General features: G+C 41.3%; 1 protein-coding gene across 11 annotated transcripts in view; it reads right to left on the bottom strand.

Annotated features, from left to right (window-relative positions):
* ATXN1 (ataxin 1) overlaps positions 1-20,079 on the bottom strand; it is a 397,308-nt gene that overhangs the window by 344,850 nt on the left and 32,379 nt on the right. The gene's annotated exons all lie outside the window — the stretch shown is intronic.

Raw genomic sequence — 20,079 nt, forward strand, 5'->3', positions numbered from 1 at the left:
CACTCCCCCTGCTTGTGTCCCTGCTCTCGCTGTCTTTCTCTGTCAAATAAATAAATAAAATCTTTAAAAAAAAAAAAACTCTCCATATTCCTGTAAATTAAAAATACTTACTATTAAACAACCCTGAAGGAAATACTATTAAACAACCCTGAAGGAAATAAAATGCAATAACAAAATACAGATCCTCCTTGAATTACAATGGGCTTACATCCTCATAAACCCACTGTAGGATGAAAATATCCTAAGTCGAAAATGCATTTAATAGGTGTACCCTACCGAACATCACAACTCAGCTTAGCCAACCTAAATGTGCTCAGAACACTTCTATACTTACATAATTTAATGAGAGTGAAAACCAGAATGGTTGTACAGGTACAGAATGGTTATCAATGTATGGGTTGTCTACTCTTGTAATCAGTGGCTGAGAAGCTGCCGCTCCCCACATCACGGGAGAGCAAAGCACTGCATATGCTAGCCTGAAAAAAGATCAAAATTCAAAATTCTAAGTGTGGTTTCTACTAAAGGCATATCGCTTTTGCTCTGTCATAAAGTTGAAAAATCGTAAGTCAAACCATCTTAAGTCAGGGACCATCTATATCGAGTTCCGTAACAATAAAAGTATTTACTATATATCAAAATCTGTGCTGTGTAGCAAAAACTATGAGGATTCGCAGCAAGTTGTAGACAAGGAGAATTACCAGAGCTAAAGGACCATTTAGGGTGTATATTCATTAGGAAGATATGATAATCCTAAAGTGCGTGCACCTATTAACAGAAAAGAAGAAAAATTTCAAATCAATGATCTAGAAAAAGGAGAATAAATTAAACCCAAAGTAAGGACAAAGAAGGAAATAATAAAGACAAGAGCAGAAATCAATGAAACAGAAAACAAGCAACAGTTCATTCTTTGAAAAGATTAGTAAAATTGATTAACTCCTAGCAAGATTAATCACAAAAAGAAAAAGAAAAAAAACAAAATAGCCAATATGAGAAGGGAAAAGGGGGATATTTTTAGAGATCCTAAAGACACTAAACAGATAATAAGGAAATATTATAAACAGTTGATGCCAATAAATTTAACAACTTAGATGAAAGGAACAATTTCTTGAAAAATGGGAAACATAATTTACCAAAATATAATGAAAAATAAATTAAAAATGTGATTGGTCTGCTCTCTGTTAAGAAACTGAATTCATTATCAAATCCTTGGCACACCATGATTCAACTATTATGTATCCTGATTGTGGTGGTAGCTATTCAATTCTACACATGTACTAAAACTCAGGAAACTGTATACCATAAGAAATAAGGACACTTTACTGTATACTTTTAATCATATTGTAATAGTTTTAGAACCTTCGCACAAAGAAAACTCCAGGCCCAATGGTTTCACTACTGGATTTTGCCAATTTTTTTTGAAAGATTTTATTTATTTATTCGAGAGAGAAAGAATGAGAGAGAGTGAGAAACAGCATGAGAGGGGAGAGGGTCAGAGGGAGAAGCAGGCTCCCCACTGAGCCGGGAGCCCAATGCGGGACTCGATCCCAGGACTCCGGGATCATGACCTGAGCCGAAGGAAGTCACTTAACCAACTGAGCCACCCAGGCGCCCCTATTTTACCAACTTTTTTTTAAAAAAATAAAATCTGGGGGCGCCTGGGTGGCTCAGTCGTTAAGCGTCTGCCTTCGGCTCCGGTAATGGTCCCAGGGTCCTGGGATCGAGCCCCGCATCGGGCTCCCTGCTACGCGGGAGGCCTGCTTCTCCCTCTCCCATGCCCCCTGCTTGTGCTCCCTCTCTCGCTGTGTCTCACTCTGTCAAATAAATAAAATCTTTAAATTAATTAATTAATTAATTAATTAAAGAAATAAAATCTTACAAAAATTCTTTCAGAAAAAAGTGAAGACAGCAATATCCCACCACACATTTTATGAGACCAACATAACACCAACACCAAAACCTAATAAACACTACACAAGGGGAGAAAATTAGAGACAGATACTCTTAATGGGCACAGTTGTAAAAATACTCAATAAAGTATTAAAAGAGTAGGTAAGAAGAACAGTGATAACTTCATAATGATAACTTTTTCTTATCCCAGAAACTCAGGGTTGGTTAAACATTTAAAACCAATCAATGTAATTCACCAGGACAGAGGGGAAAAGCTATACGACATCTTATTAGATACAGAAAAAGAACTACATGAAATTCAAAATGCTTTTGCTGATAATAACAGACAAATAGACATCCCTCAGAAAATGAGGAATAGAAGGAAACTTCTTCAAGCCAATAGAGGACAACTATGAAAATCTTAAGAGTTAACATCACATGATGATAGTGAAAGTGTGAATGCTTTCCCCTTAAGATAAGGAACATGGTTATGTGAATTTAGCATACAAGGTCAATAAACAAAAATCAACTGTATTTCCTTATCTAAACATTAAATAATTTGAAAATAAGATTTTAAAAAATTAAATTTATTATAGTATCAAAAAACACAAAATATGGCTAACTTTTACAAAAAAAGAAAACATGAAATGCCTCTGCAAAAACAGTGAAATATTATTGAGAGAAATTAAGAAATAAAAGGACAGGGAGATATGGTATGTTTTTTTATTGGAAGTCTCAAAGTTGTTAATACGTCAACTGTCCTTAAATTGATTTCTCGTGATGCAATGCAATCCAGACAAACTTCTAAAAGGCTTTGTTTTCAGCTGTACAATTTGTTTTATTTTATTTTGTTTTGTTTTTAAGTTTTTATTTTAGTTAACATACAGTGTTTATCACAAGTGTACTTAAAAGGTTTTTTAAAAAATTCCAAGTCAATGCTTAAATTTATATGGAATCCTAAAGAGCTAGAACACCCAAAACAATCTTGAAAAAGAAGCACAAAGTTAGAGGAGTCACATTACCAGACTTACCATAAAGCTATTTTAATCAAGTCAGTATGGTAGTATGAGTATGGCATGCAGATCAGTGGAACAGAAGAGTCTTGAAACAGTACAAACACAGTCACTTGATTTCTAACAAAGGCAATAAGGCAATTTGATGAGGAAAAAAAATCTTAACCATAATTGTTTCATACATTTCAATAAATGTATGAAAAAAATTTTGAACCTTGACCCCTACCTCACACCATACATTAAAACTAATTTGAGATGGGTCACAGATTTAAACAGTAAGGCTAGGGAGTCCTGGGTGGCTCAGGCGGTTAAGCGTCTGTCTTTGGTTCAGGTCATGATCCCAGGGGTCCTGGGATCGAGCCCCACATTGGGCTCCCAGCTCGGTGGGGAGCCTGCTTCACCCTCTGCCTGCAGCTCCCCTGCTTGTACTCTCGCTCTCTCTTGCTCACTCTCTGGCAAATAAATAAAATCTTTAAAATAAATAAATAGGCTAAATTTAAAAGCTTCTGGGAGAAAACACAGTAAAATACCTTAGTAACCAGAGGATAAGCAAAAGTTTATAAAGACATAGAAAAGTTATTTATCTTAAAAAATTATAAATAGAGATTTCATTAAAATTAAAAACTGCTTATCCAAAAACACAGTTAAGAAATGAAAAGATAAGGGGTGCCTGGGCGGCTTGTTTGGTTAAGCGTCTGACTCTCAGTCTCAGCTCAGGTCTTGGTCTCAGGATCGTGAGTTTGAGCCCCACATTGGGCTCCATGCCCAGCGTGGAGCCTACTTAAAAAAAAAAATGAAAAGATAAGCCAAAACAGTGAGGAGAAATGTGGTAATACATATATCTGACAAAGGACTTATATCCAGCATGTATAAAGAACTTTTACACATCCAAAAAAGGCAACCAACCCTATTTTTTAAATGGTCGAAGGACTGAAACAGACACGAAACAAATGGCCAAAAAAGCACATAAAAAGTGTGCTCGACATCATTAGTTATCAGGAAATGCAATTAAACCCATGTGATATTTCACTTAACCACTAGAATAGCTAAAATTAAAAAGAACAAGAACACTAAATATTGGTGAGGATTTGGAATGACTAGAACTTTCACACACTTCTGGAGGGAGCATACAAGGCTACAACCACTTGCTTTTTATAAGCAGTTTCTTATAAAGTTACACACCTACCCTATGTCCCACTTCATTCCCTCCAAAAAGAAATAAAACGTATGTCCACAAATACACAAGAGTGTTTATAGCTTCTTCATAAAAGTCAAAAAGTGACTACAACCCAAATACCTGCAAACAAGTGAATGGATAAACTATAGCATACATATACAGTGGAATACTGGTCAGCATTTTTTGATAAAGATTTATTTACCTGAAAGAGAGAGAGAGGATGAGCAGGGGGGGGGGGAGAGGGAGAGAATCTCAAGCAGACTCCCCACTGAGTGTAGGAGCTATCATGGTCTGGATCCCTCCATTCATGAGATCATGACCTGAGCCAAAACCAACAGTTGGATGCTTAACTGACTGAGCCACCCAGGAACCCCTATACTAACCAGCATTTTAAAAAATCATGAAGTCTTGGGGTGCAAGGGTGGCTCAATCAGTTAAGCAGCTGACTCTTGATTTCGGCTCAGGTCGTGATCTCAGAGTCCTGGGATCCAGCCCCACGTTCAACTCCACACACACACACGGTGGAGTTTGCTTGGGATTCTCTCTCTCTCCCTCTCCCGCTGCTCCTACCCACCCCCTCTCTCTCCCTCTCAAATAATAAATCTTTACAAATAATTAAAAATAATGAAGTCTTGATAACATGCAACAATGTGGGTGAATCACAAAAATAGGTTAAACAAGAGAATGCAGACACAAAAAAAGTACACACTGAATGATTCCATTTGCATGGAGTCCAAGAACAGACAAAACTCATGATATGAGAAATCAGAGCAGTGGTTGAATATTGGCTGACAGGAATGGACAGGAAGGAGGAAGAAAGACCCTCTTCGGGGTGATGGAGATGTCCTCTATCCAGATCAGGTTGCTGACTGCTGAGAGGGACCCATTTATCAAAACTCACTGAACTGCACATTTAAGATCTATGTTGCCATTTGCCGTATTCCTCCTGAATCAAAATGAATGTATTCATTAAAAGAAAGAGGTACCTTCCATCTGGAGGGTCTGCCTGGGGATAAAGAAATAGTGAACAGAGACATGCTTCAGCTTAAAAGGCCATACAAGGGAGTGGGTAAGTGAGAAAAGCCAAAGGCAGAGGAAGAGCAGCGGTCTGGCAGAGTAAGAAGAGAAACAGAGAAAACTGAGTCAGAAGGGGAAGGTACAAGCCAAACAGGAAGACACGAGTGAACTGAGCATCAGAAGTAGAAACTAAGTAGCATATCACTGTATTTCAAAATAATCCGGCTACCACATTAAACCCCAACAAGAATCCCAGGCAATTTTATTTGGAAAATTGCTCTCTTCTTCCCTCAATACCTCCGTTAATCAAATCAGAAGGAAGAGGAGGGGCATTCAGCGGAGGTAGGAACCTGCATTCATCCTTTCTCTCTCTCTCTCTCTCTTTTTTTTTTTTTTATAGTCAACTGCCTTCGACAGAATACCCCTCCAGGGCTAATATCCCACCTGTGGCACCTGATCATTGATAAACATCCCGACATCACTGCAGTTTGCCATTTATATATTTATGTATACATGCTACACTAATGAGATTCACAATCTATTCATTCCCTTAGTAAGTGAATGAAACTATGATCACGAGTCCCTAGAGGGAGTATCCTAGTTAACTGAAGCCCAAGCTGGCCTCAGGAACCAGAGATAACATTTCTCCTCCTTCCAATTGAATTAATAAGACGAGCAGGAGATGACTCACACACACAGTTGATGAAGAAATTAATGCCAAGTCTCCCCCGCTTACTCATCCCCTCCAGAGCAAGAATCACGTAGAAGTATTAACCCTGTCTGAAAAAGTAGATCCCATGTGAGCAAATAAAACTTTACCATACAACAGAGCCATAAGGGATGAGTAGGAGGGTTCCTGTCCAAACCCTCTGAATCTAGAGGGACGTCTACATGATTAAATTTCAATAAGATTGCGCTAATCAGCACCACTTCCTCTATTTCAATTTAACAATGCTGGGTTTACAGGAATAGCTTTCTGAGACATTCCTATAAAATTAGCTTACTCACTGCATTTTTAAAAAAGGAGAACGGAGCCAAAAGACATCACTGGCCTCTGGTGCACATACATGTGTGAATAAGCATCTCAGGTCTGGCTGAGGCTGGGTAATAACAATTTGTCAATGTTATTTAGGGTCACTTAGGTGAGAACTGCTTCATCCAAAAGTCACTTCGTGTTTCGACGGGCTGAGGTATGAAGAGAGAACCAAAGATTCAGGGAAAAGGAAAGAATCTCAAAAAACATCTAGTCCAAGTGATTTTGGTGTGTGTGAGTATGGGAGGGGTGGTGAATACTGAACTCCACTGCAAGTTTTCATCCTGCAGACAGTTCTCCCACCTTGCCTGCTAACCACCCTCACTCTCACAGGGGGGCTCTGGGACGGCCACACCAGGATCACGAAGGAATGCATTTGAAATGTATATTCTCAGGCCCCTACCCTATTAAATCAGAAACCCTGGGGGTGGGGCCCGGGTATCTGTGGTTTCGCAAGCCCTCCAGGTGATTCTGATGTCTGCTAAGTTTGAGGACCACTGCCCTTGGGGATGCTATCTCCGAACTCCACATCTCTGTGTTGGATAGACAAAAGAGTGAAGATTCAATTGCCTTACTTTTATAGTACTGGGGTCCAAAGAGCTTTTGTCACCTGCCCCTAGCCACAATGTTCAAGAACGGCCAAGCCGGCATTGCAAACTCCTCCTATGCATGGCATGTTATACTCTGTTCGGAATGGATTTCCAAAATAACCCCGTGAGGTGATCGGAACTGTTCCTATTCTTCCTCATTCGCACATGAAGAAGCTGGGCTCAGGGAGGCTAATGACTTAGTCAAGTCTGCTACAAAACTAAGTGACAGACCTGAGACCCATTTCCTGATTTCTGGATCAGCGTTCTTGCTGCTCACGGGGAACGCCGGGCACCTCTACAGTGTATCCCCATGCCTGTGTGCAAACACCCACACGTGTGAGAATTCGCAGATTGAGAAATGATGGTAAATAACAAAAAATCATATGCCTTAGCCTGGACTCTAGTTCCACATTAAAAATAATTCAATAAAATATAATAGTCAAATTTTGACTGGGCCCCATCAGCATGTACGACTGCTACTCTAATTTCTCACTCCCACCCACCTTTAGGAGCTAGCCCCCATATCACTAGATATAGAACACCATCTGACTGAACTGAAACACAGTTGGGAGGGCACCCACTACCATGAGCATTTGTAAACAGCTACTCAAAAAGACAGGAATGGCAAATCCCTTAAGCCTTTCTGATCCGCTCCTTTTTGTTGTTGGTTTCCTTTTCAGCACTTATTAAAAATACATATATTCATTTTGGAAAATAGAGAAATGATAAAGAAGGAAATAAAAATCTCTCACATGACACTTAACACTTATGCTGTCTGACTTTTTCCAAGCACAGATGTATAAATATTTAATATGTAAATTTCACTTAATTTTTTCAAAACTTGGACCCCCCCCACACACACACACACACATTGTCTTGTACACATTCCTTTGAAAGCTCAGCATAGGGATAGGCTACACTGCAGGGCTATCCTAAATCATAATCAAACAACATACTTACATTCTAATTCTAGTTTTGACATGTCCCAGAGAGGAGTTATTAATTCATTAAACTAATAAAATAAATTTACCCTAGGTGAATTCTTATCTAGATCAATTCCAGGAATTAAGAACCATGGAACTTGCCAGATAATTCACCTCATATGGTGCCAAGAAGGCATGCCATTAGGTTTCGGTAAACTCTAATCTCTGCCTGGTCCCTTGCTTTGGGTGTAAAAAGAAGCTGGGTTCATTTTCTGCATCACTGCTAGAGGTGAATATATACTTTCCCATACTCTCCATGCCCCCTACCTCTGCCCTAATCCAGGCCCCCATTATTGCTCACTTGGATAACAAAAGGTCTTACAACCCCACCCCCGCCAAAGTCATCCTCCACACTGGGTCAGATCTAAGATACATCTGCGCATACCACCAAAAATATTAATAGCTTACGTTCTTGAGCACATCTCATGCTACACACTTTTCATACATTATTATGTCTTTGCAACAACCTTAGAAGGCAAATGTTATTGATTTGCCATTAGAGGTAAGAACTCTAAAGCTTGGAGAGATTAAATAACTTGCTCAAAGTCACACAGCCAATAAAATTTGGAGCAGCTTGACTCTGGAACCTGTACCATTTGCTAACTCAAAAAATGTCATGACTATCTGTCATCAATAGTGGTGGTTCCCAGTATTATTTTTTAATAAAAAATGCTGCAGACTTTAGGCAATAGATATTTTTATTCAGTATCTGTTGATCAAGAAAATAAACCATGAGCCGAAAGATACTATTAACTTATAGTATTTCAAATGAATTTTTGGTTGATGAATCACAGCATCAGCCAGCTACATATATTTGGGAGAAAGCTCCTCTATCTGTGTTTGTGACATTAATTATTAAATCTATAGATGATGCTCCATGTACATATCAACAAGTAAGAACTGTGGTCTCCCATGTGTTCTGGAATCTATAGGTAAGAATCCTCCAGAATGTAAACCAGACATCTTTGTTATGAAATACCATGGGCTCTACAATTTGGCCCCAATCTACCTTTCCAACTCTCTAGCCGTGGTTGACATGTATTCCCAAACTTCAAGCCTAGCGGGCCATTTCTGCTGCCATTCTATGCCTGAAGGACTCCATCTCTTTTGAGACACAGCTCAAACACCTCCAACCCTGTGGAGCCACTTCTGCCACCACCACTACCTCCTCAAGGCCGAATTAACACGTCCTTCCTTGCAGGATCACAGCCTCCTATGTGCAGCCCTATTAGGACATTTGACACACTGCACAAAAGGATGCACAACAATCTGGCCACTCCTCTCATCCAAACTTCCTGAGGGTAAGGGCGTTATTTACTCATCCATGCCTCTAGCCCTTACCTCCATTCCTAGATCCAGCAGGTGCTATTTGTGAGATTCATAAATGAGTATCGGTGCCAACCTGGCTGGTGAATTTTTTCTGGGGAAGTCAGTATGGAAAACAGCACCTGCCACTAGCGAAGCTTTACTTCATTATGTTGTAATGGCTGATTGCCTGTAAGCCATAAAACTCACCAAAGTAGGAGGCAAAAACTCACGCTAGGAATTGGAAGATCTGAGTTCAGGTTCTACACCTCCCCCTAACCAGCTCTGTGACCTTCAGGCAAGTCACATTCTTTCTCTGATCCCCCATTTGTTCACTGAATGGAGGCAGGAGGACACAAGAGGGCGGGGGAGGGGGGGCGGGGGACGTCTAGTTCTTACTTGCAGCAATGATGACTTGCAAATTCTACAGACCGACCAGGGTTGGCAAACATTTTCTGAAAAGGACCCAAAAGTAAATATTTCAGGCTGTGCTGGCCTACGGTCTCTTGTGCAACTACTCAACTCGGTTCTGCGGTTGGAGCGCGAAAGCACCGGTAGACGTTAGATAAATGAATGGGCATGGCTGTGTTCCAATAAAACTTTATTTACAAAAAACAGTTGGCAGGCCAGCACGCCATCGTTTGCCTACTCCTGGTCTGGACCAATGCCTCCATGCTGCTGTACCATTCACAGTGCTTGACCAAAAGGTACAGTTCATGGAATGCTTATCCTAAAGCCACCAAGGGACTTATTAAAAGTACAGCGAGATACACGCCACCGCTTCCCCACCAGGAGCTTGAAAATGGGGGAAAGAGATTGCCTAGTCAGAGGTTTACAGTAAGAACAAGATATGACTTTGAACACAGAGTCAAATGAGAAAAGAAAAGTATCACCGCCGCCGCCACCACCACCATTGGCCCCGGCCAGCAGCTATGACGAGACAGTGTCCGCATGAGGGAAGCGTAGCCACGAAAGCTTATGTGGGCAGTGCCAAGGCTGCTGGGGGGAGGGAGCTGGCTTCACTGGCAAGGCCACCCTCCGGAGAGGACCACTGGGGGTTGTAGCCAATGACTACAGAGTTTCCGGTCCCCCTGGCAACACCAGGCTCGAGCAGCAGGCTATGTTAGCTTGGAGCCACTCGCCGGTGGCTCCCCCCACTTCCTCATTCTGACTCCTTGCTCACCAGGCAACCATTTGACTCCATCTGATATTTCTGTAGCAAACACAGGTGCAGAGACGACCATTGCTACCTGCATCCAGGTAGCAATTTCTCAAGATGAATCAACAGGGCGGCTGCCAACTATGATTTACATTCCTCTGTAGCCTGACAAAGAGACAGAACGCGCTGATCGAGTGGACCTGAGGATATGGAGCCAACAGCGTGCACTGTGACCTGACGTGCCGGCGTCGTCGGGCCAGCTCGGGCTCCCGCTGCACAGCTCCCTGAGTCAGCGTGGCAAGGCCTGCACACAGACCTGAACCCATCGCTGGTCTCAGGGGCGGAAGTGGCCAGGGCTTGGAGACCCAGCCTGCCCTCTCCGACGGCAGGGCTAATGCACCACGTCCAGCTCTGCTCACTTTCAACTCGTTTCCACGGGGCTTCCTTGGACAACGAAGCCAAAGAACTCGATGCTTGAGGACAAAGTTTATGTCTGCACCCCTCTACAAACATGTTAACTGTGACACGATCCATTCTCTTCCCTCCGTTCCAGAACTTCTGACCTAGAGGTCACGCTCACACCCATGGAAGAACCGATGGAGTAAGTGAGCGGCTAGTTCTCAAGGAAAATGCTTACTTTCACATTTCACACTGTTTCACTGGAAATGCTGTGTGTGGTTGCCCAATCCAACCAGGAATTAAAGAGTATATGCTCGTTGGTAAATTATCCAAATGTAAACCAACAGCTACAGCAGAGACCATCTGAACTGCCAAGAATTTTAACACTGTGATTTTGGTGAGAAAGCACAATTCCCCCCGCCTGTTTAGCCTTCAGCTCAGTTTGTCCTTGACTGTGACATGCTCACACATGTGCGCATGTGATATAGATAAAAGACAAGCGTGCCCTTTTGTTCGTCATTTTTCACTTGGGATTTCCAGGGAGGATCATCAAAGGTGCATAGATGTAGCAAGATAAAATTCTCATCTTCTAAGTATTTCTAGCCGTCATCATTTTAGAGGTGGCTTTTCTCCCCCCGTCCACTCTACTTCTTGAGGACTGTGTATAATTTGCCAACCCATTTAGCGCAGTCCCTTGCATGCAAGGAGTACAAATACTGAATGGCTGACCTCACATTATCAATTCCAATTAAGAGAAGTCCAGCCTTCCAAGTGAATTTCCGACATAAGCAAAATGCAACAGAAAATTTTAGTGCTCTGCAGCGCTCTATCTTCTTATATAGAAAATTACTAAGTTACTTCTACATCAAAAACTCCCCAGGGCAGAGTAAACATGCCTATTTTTCCAGATTCCCCCCAAAGCACAGAATAAAAGAGCAACTTTACTCCATTTGTGCGAGTTGAGAAATCACCTTTTGAATTCCTGCTCAATAGCTAAATGTAGTAGCAGGCTGTCAAAAGCTGTCAAGTGAAATAATTATTGATTGGAGCATTGAAATTAAAAAATGAATGTAGGTTAATAGATGAGGATGGCTTTAAGAAAAAGCATATAATCCCAAACTAGAAAAATCAGACAGTGCATCTGCCAATCAGGCCTGCAGGGCTTAGAATGAAAGATTTAAAAGAAAACAATGGTACTTAGGAAGTAAAACTTAACCACACACGGCCTTTATGACAGCCCATCCCAGTCGAGCTGTGTCTCACTTGCTCTCCTTCTTCTTCTGGTCCTGATGGAAATGTCAGGGGCTGGGGTGGGAGGCAGAAATCGGGGGCCATCAGTCCGTGATCTTCAGACTAATGGACTGCGTCCTAGTCTCTGCTCCATGAAAACCCTCTCCTTATGTAGGTGTGTCCAGTCTGTGGCCTCAGACATGGTCCATCTCTAAGGAGACAAAGCTCAAGCTACGTCTACACCGAGCTACGGATACTTATGTCCAAATACATCTCCATTGCTCATGGCTCACAGGCACAAAACAGAACTCCGGATGTCACCACCGCTGCTCCAGCCGGGTCCTAAACCAGTTCTCCCCCTTCTCGGTGAAGGAAACTGCCCTCCTGGACATTTCTCTTTTCCTTCCTGGCTACTTGTACTCCATCAACAAACCCCATCTGTGTCACTCGTGATGCAGCCTAAAATCTACCCATTTCTCTCCATCACCTGGATCATGGCGACAGCCTTCCAAATGGCTGCGCTGGTGGCTTCTTTGCGGCTTGCGACCATTCCCCAATAACACCAGGGCCATCTTTTTAAAACACAGGGGATGCCATCACTCCTTCTGCCTGAACACTCTCAGTGGTTCCTGTAATGGGAACCATTAGGGAATTCAAAGGTTTTGGGAAGGTGGGCCGCAGAAAGACGTCCCCAAACCTGTGAATGTGCTCTTATATGGAAGAAGGGTTTTTGCAGATGGAATAAGGTTAAGGATCTTGAGATAAGATCATCCTGGATAACCTGTGTGGGCCCTAAGTCCAATGACCAGTGTCCTTAAAAGAGACAGAAAAAAACAGCGACAGACACAGGAGACCATGCGAAGACAGGCAGAGACTACAGCGTATTCCCACCAGCCAAGCAATGCCCGGAGTCACCAGAAGCTGAACCAGGCAGGGAGAGGTTCTCCCCTGGAGACTTCACAGGGAGTCAGCACTGTGGACATCCTGATTTCAGACTTCTGCCCTTTGGAACTGTGAGAGAACAAATTTCTGTTGTTTTAAGCTACCAAGGCTGTGGCGATTTATTACAGCTGTCCAAGGAAATGAATTCTCCCATCCCATTTAGAATGAAATCCCAGACTTTCTGCCTCTAGCTCCAGACTCAAAGGCTCCTTCTGACCTCAGGGCCTTTGCTTGGCCATTCTCTCTACCGGCAATGCTCTTCTCCTGATTCTCTTATCTCACCCCCTGCCCCTCACCATCCCAATCATCCAGGGCCATCTCCTTCACATCATAAGCTACAGCTCCTGCACAAATGTCACATCCTACCCAAATAATCCCCCTCACTGCCACCATCATTCTCTTTCCCCTAACACACGCTGTTCTATTTTTTCCCCTGGAACCACAGAGTACACTTGTGAGTTTACCTAGAGATGTCTCTCCCGCTATGAGAAGGTAAGCCCTCTGAGGGCAGGGACCTACACAACATTCGTTCCCTGCTATATCCCCAGCACACACAACTATGTTTGGGACAGAGTAGAGTCAGTCAATAAATATCCAATGGCATGAGAATGAATGAGCGATTTCTCTTTTCTTCCACTAAATTATAAAAGCCTGACTTCATAACACCAACAAGCATATATCAGCTTAAGCTTTTCTCTCTGTTATAACCGAGAATGCTCCTATTATTTCTGAGAGTATCTGAGGGTTACAATCACTCTCCGACTCTCTTCTATGAAGCTCAGTTGATCAAAATGTGGCTTTTCCACTTGTATTATCTGGGTCAAGATAAAACATAGCGTAAAGGAGAAGCCTAAATGCGTTCTCTGCCAGCCACGTGACCTTAGGTAAATAACTGCCCCCTTTGAGTCTGTAGGAAGGAATGCTAAAGCTCACTGTTTCTATATCCACAGGACTGCTAGAAGAACCAATGGAGGTAATTTACTCAACAAAACACTTCTGCAGATATTGTGCAGGCCAGGTAGCGTGCCAGCATCGTGAGAGCTAGAATCCAGACAAGGAACATCTGTCCTTCTCACGTGTACCTCTCAGTTCAGTTTTGCACACCATAAAGTGCTGAGCAAACCTAAAGGCATATGAGATTTGTGCTTGACACACTGAGCAGATAACTGAATCCTCATTTCCACACCACTGATGCTTTTCTGCTCTGCATAGTTCTTAATACAAATGTAAACCAGAAGATGGTTCTCTGAAGACAGCTATTAGTCTTCACTCAATCATTCACACATTTTCCCGGATGTTCCTCATTTGTCTCATGCTGGGCAATCTGGAATACAGGAAAAACCCGGAGCTACCTCAAACAAGGGTACAGCATCTAGGCAGCTCCAAATGCAGATGCGACGAACCCAGAGACTTTTTTTGTGTGTTTTTTTCCTCATTTCAAAATAAACACACAGGTGTAACAGACGTACCAGGTATGTTTGCAATGCCAACTTAACACAGTTTGTATGTGGCCATGCCGAGGTCATTTTTAATCGAATAAAAAAGGTAGCACAGCCTTCATATTCTTGCTTCTAAGGTATGCCTATCTCTCCATTCTAAATTAGTGGTTCTTACTGACCATCTGAGGGGCAGAGAATCCTTTGGGGACCTGGAAAGCCACATCCCTCTCCCCAGAGAAACACACGTATGTATGATGTCATACTGTGTTGTAATACCATGGGAATTCTGCAAGAGTTCAGTGAGCAGAAGTGAAGAATCCCAACCACCTCAGTGTGGTGTCGGCAAATGAGTTCCCTCATACAGCATCTTCTCCTGGTCACCCTGAAAACCACGCAGTCCTGGCCGGGGTGGAGGGAATGGGAGAGGGGCGGTTAGGATTCCCAGCACACTAGGGATTCTCCCGACTATCTGTCACTGTCCAAGAACCGGCCACGGGACGCACACTGCTCAACCGCGGCCGCCCAGCACCCACACCAGCCCACAGTCCAACCCAAAGAGAATGACTGGGAAATGCACAAGAAAAAAGAATCCTGAACTTTTAATTTTACTAAAACGTCATGCTCTCTTTTAAGTTCACTTTTATGGCATGCGTGAAGTTATGAGGGAAAAAAAAATACATTTAAGTGGATAAAAGCCAAAGGAGAGTCTAATTAAAAATAAGGGTTTGGTGGGTTTTTTTTCCTTTTTGTTCAACAAAACTGATTCCGTACACTGAGCTATTGCTTTTCTTGGCTATGTGGGTGCTGAACCCATAGTAAATAATGAAAAAAAGAAAATCTAAAATAACAGGAAAAGTCTAAAATTACAGAGAAAATACGTCAGATTATAAAGCCTCTGAGTCACTGTAGTCACCACACCTGATTCTATGTCAGCTTCACCAAATGCTATTAATATTTTTTGCAGTAAGAATAGATTTTATCACTCAACTTCTTTAGTAAGTTAAAACATCTAACTTGCTAAAGCTGAACATACATTGTTGTTTCCCTCATTCTCTGTATACAGTGTAACAATACTCGTTTCTTACTCTGCTCCAAAAGGCTTGTTATGTTCAAGAGTTTACAAAAAAAAAAAAAAAAACAACAACAAACAACAAAAAAACCCGATTATGTAAGATCTGTCTTCCAAAGAAGGAACAAAGCGCTTTTACCTAAAAACTTTGAATGCACATTGTCATGAATACTGTTGTCTTTAAGTAATGTTGGTATGCTACATTTAAAATATTTAAGGCTGGGACGCCTGGGTGGCTCAGTGGGCTAAGCATCTGCCTTTGGCTCAGGTCATGATCCCGGGGTCCTGTGATAGAGTCCTGTCTCCTTGCTCAGCAGGGAGCCTGCTTCTCCCTCTGCCTGCCCCTCCCCCTGAGGCAAGGAGGCAGGATGAGCTCTCTCTCTCTGACAAATAAATAAATAAAATCTTAAAATATAAATAAAACAAAATATTTAAGGCTATGTTCATATAAACATTTATGTAGGCTTCTTAGAAATAAAGAATTCTACTAAAGATGCAAAGTGCCATGATTTATAAATGATTTCAACTAAAAATTCTAAACTTTGAATTCTTTAAAGTCACTTTTCAGTAGGAGAGGTCATTTCTTCAAGAGACAGAACGGCATACTTCTATCTTCTTTCTTTCCTACTTCAAGATCTCACATGTGCTGTCTCTGGGGGACATTTTCACTTTATAAAAAAAGATACCTTTCTGTGATTCTGTAAAAGGCAGTCTACCCTTATGCAGCTAAAATGCGTTCAATTACCCACAGTCAGCTTACAAAAAACTTATTGCTATAAAGCAACCACAAAAAGTAAGCCACAATTAATACTTAATCCTAAAAGAAGGGCCAAGAGACAAAACTCAAATGCAATCTTTTATAGATAAAATAAAATTGTGTTATGTATCATCCCTTTAGTTAAACCTTTTATTTATAAATCTAGCAAATTTTCCTGCGTAGGCTAAATTTCCTTAAGCTTTTCTGGATAAATTCCCTGCATTCAACAGAATAAGTTCCAATGTTTAGTCAGAAAAGAGGCTCTGGAGCATTAAGATAATTACACAATTTTAACTTCTAAGTATATATTTTTTTAAATTAATAACATAGTGTACTTCCTTGCTTAGAAGGAAATTTAAATTACAAAGAATCTGGCTTAAAAATTCCTGAACCCAGAAACCATTTAAAAAAAAAAATAGCCCATGAGTCAAGTAGCTTCACTAAATATTTATTACAGTATTAACATTTCTCTAATATGAAAGTTTCTGGCTATCGTGTAATTTCAAATTTGTGCCCATTTCTACTCCACTGTGTTTTTTGAGCACAAAACTAAAGCATGTTGATTCTGGTACAAATCATAAAAAAGACCATGAGGAAAGTTCAAAGTAACCTCAAGCATGATGACTTCATGTTCAAAAGATTTTTCTCATGTTAATAGCATTTAAATCTTTGCCTCTGTCTGACTCCCATGCCTCAGACTAGAAGTTCAGCCACATCAGCTATTCTAAGGCAGGTGAGGAAAAAGCTTCATTGTCCTAAAAGCACAGAATGAATGGCACCCCCTTTCAACTGGTTAGGGTAAAATATGGACAAACTTCATGAGAAACTGAAAACAGGCAAGGAGGGAAAAAATTACCAGCCTAAACTCCTCAGTAAGAATCTAGAGAAAATTTATGAAATTTTAGCACATTCTTTTATTGTCTTTTTGATTAATGGGGATTCTGTGGGCATCAAAGTTTTCCACCAAGCATGTATGATGATGAAGAGCTGTAGTAGTTTTCCTGACAGTGGCCTCTTACCAGATCAGGTGTTGGTGCTGGGAGGCTATAGAGTTTACTCCATCCACACCACCCGAGCAAGCAGCCCCACCGACTGCGGGGAAAGTAGCCATTGGAGTTCTCTACCTACTACCAGGCTCTGATATAAAATTCCCAATGGGACAATGGCTAGGACACACCAGGACGATATGTGGGTCGGTAAAGCACTCCGTCTCTGGGCTGTGCCGATTCAAGTCTTTCCCACCCAGGTCTGGGCCCAGGCGCTTTTCCCAGTTTCACCAAAGAAAGACAGGAAATGGAGAAGCCGGGCGGAGGTGGAGTTTTCAAGCAAATCAACTCATTCCATCAAGACAAACGTGTTAACTAACATACGGTCCAAGAGAGGGAAGGAAGGTCAGACGACTAAAAATAATAATTGCTTATTAAGTTTTGAAGAATAAAAGTGGCTGTGTGGGCTTATGCCACAATCTCTTGGATAATTAAGATGAAAAGCACATTCTTCTGGGGTTTTGGTGTGGTTTCTTTTGCTTTAAATGATGGACACGGACTCCTCTACAGCCTTGAGTTTTCTGTTTATTCAGATTTCCTGATCTGCTCTTTATTACTCTGCTACTGCATGTTTTCATTCCAGAGAGTGTGATTGTTAATTTGTTATTGCGAGTTTCTTAAGGAGTCAAAACATCCAGAGCAAAGCATGAACTACACACGGCAGTAAAGGCTAGAGAATGTCTCAGCAGCATGGAAATGACTCACTGCCTGAAGATAGGGAGGCTTAAGAAACACTCTCCCCCCTTCAATTCACGGCAAATTTGTTCAGATGAAACAAAACACAGCTCAGTCCAGTTTTCAAATCAGAATCCGAATTCAGAAAAACATCTTGGTTGAAATATCCGGTGAAAAACAGTTTTAAGCTATTTTCCTTCCTCCCTCCAGTCGGCGAGGTCAATTATCACTTGCTCTCAGTGTACATATTTGGCCAGTACCTACTCCCACATTCTCTCTTCCAACAATATTTATGCCCAGATAAGGGAGAGAACCATCTTCGTACAAACTGCCTACATTTATTCCAACATTTTTCTGCACCATTTAAAAAAGAAGAGGAAAAAAAAAAGACGAGGGAAAAAACCATCAAAGTGAAGCCTAAGCATTTCTCAGATAGCAGCCTCAGTAAACACAGTCTTCTTTTTATCAATTCAGACCCGAGGACGCAAGGAGCAAATGCAAGTGATTGATAAATATCTGGAAAATAAAGGCAGCTGATATTTCTCTACCCTCTTGGCTTCCTGTCCTCCAAGTCGTCCTTCCCACAAGAACCACATATATTTTTTTCTTCTGGTCATAACATAAAACTTGATCACTGGATTAAGATGACATACCAGAAAATAACTTCTTACACTCTGTGAACCATAAAAAAGTTGAAAGGGGGTGGAGGGGAGGCCCCACTAACATTTAAAAAGATTTTATTCAACTGTGGATCACATGGAACCCTTTTTTACAAGAAAAGGTTTTAAGATAGATCTTAGTGTTGTGGTTAAACTGAATCAGAAAACGTCGAACTTTGTGGAACTCGTCTTGGAGGAAAATGCCAATCATCATTCCAAAATGCAAATTCCTAAGACCTCCTGAACCTGGTTATGTATGACACAGAATAATTTCTTAACAGGGTCCTATTTCAAGTGGATCTCCCAAGAGTTCAAGCCATATGGAGCCTAATTAGACAGTGAACATGCTCCCTCCTTGGTTTGAACTAGTGTAACAAATAGTAAAAGCTATTTCTTCCAGGAACTAGTAACAGTTTGAAAAAATTGTGGTTTATTCCCCCAAATTTTTCTCAATTACTAAGCCACTGCTCTGATGTTATAATATGTACAAAGATGGTTACAAACATAAGTGGCCAAATTCTGCTCGCTCCCGCTCGCTCCCTCTCCCCCTCCCCCCACCCCTCTGTTCCTAGCAAATTAAGATCAGGAAGTTCAAAATCTTTCACAATTGTTTAAAATTTTCAAATATCTGTAACACCAGAAAGTAAACAGACACTTTAAATACAAAAAACAGCAAGCAATTTTGGGTCTGGCTATAGATATTAGGGAAAAGGATTAAATGAAATGTACAAAGCATTCCAAAGTGAGACAGGATGCTGAAAATTCCGACTACCATATACATCAACTCTCCCAACATACCAAAAAATAATGTGCTCAGTACATTGGGTACTCAGACGAGGCACCTAACGTGAATAAGAAAACAAATCCAAACTATGAACTTTTAAAAAGAAATAGAATTTTAAGTCTCTTAAGTACTTACAAGAAAACTTCCATGTGATCAATGAATTACATAATGAGTACACTATGAGAGCTTATATATGTATATTATATGATTATATATTATTTGCGGTATCATGTATGAAATATACTAAAATGCATGCAAACAAAACCTTCTAAAGTGATTTCCTAGGTACCCTTTTCCTTTCTTACGTACTCTTGACGTTTATTAGTCTACGCTATTCTCTGCCCCACTTTTTAGCACAGAAAATCTTTTTTCATAGACAAATTACCGTATTAAACTCAGACGTGGATACAAATCTGGACCATAAAAGGATCAAAATGAACAAGATCTCTGTCCAATGAAAGTGAAAAGTTCATCATACAGACCATTTCCTCCATTCACCGAGAAGAGATGCTACTGGGTACAAAAATGACTTCGGCCATAACGGAGCAGCTTGAGAAAGGACATTCGTTCATTTATTTGACACCTATTCACCATTTACTACTCTAAAATGATGAAGGGGGACATCTAGAGGTCTAGACCCTGATTTTACCTGAGCAGGCTCTGAGGATCAGGGACCAAATGCCTGTGCATGATGAGCGAATGGGAGAGAAGAGAGTTATGTCCCCTCCGCCCCTGCTCCTTGTTCTTTCTGCCTCACCGCCCTGGATGTTGAGAGGTGCCAAGAGCCTCCAGTCACATGGGAAGCAAGACATCTGAGTAACCAAGCAAAGCAATAAGTGCCATGATAAAACGGAGGGCGGTGGGGAGGCTCCTGCCAGACATTCGTGGTGGAGCAGAATGCAGCTAGGGGAAGGC

This window comes from Callorhinus ursinus, unplaced genomic scaffold, assembly GCF_003265705.2.
Source record: "Callorhinus ursinus isolate GAN/ISIS: 27379988/994484 unplaced genomic scaffold, GSC_fseal_2.0 scaffold26, whole genome shotgun sequence".
NCBI classification, from domain to species: domain Eukaryota; kingdom Metazoa; phylum Chordata; class Mammalia; order Carnivora; family Otariidae; genus Callorhinus; species Callorhinus ursinus.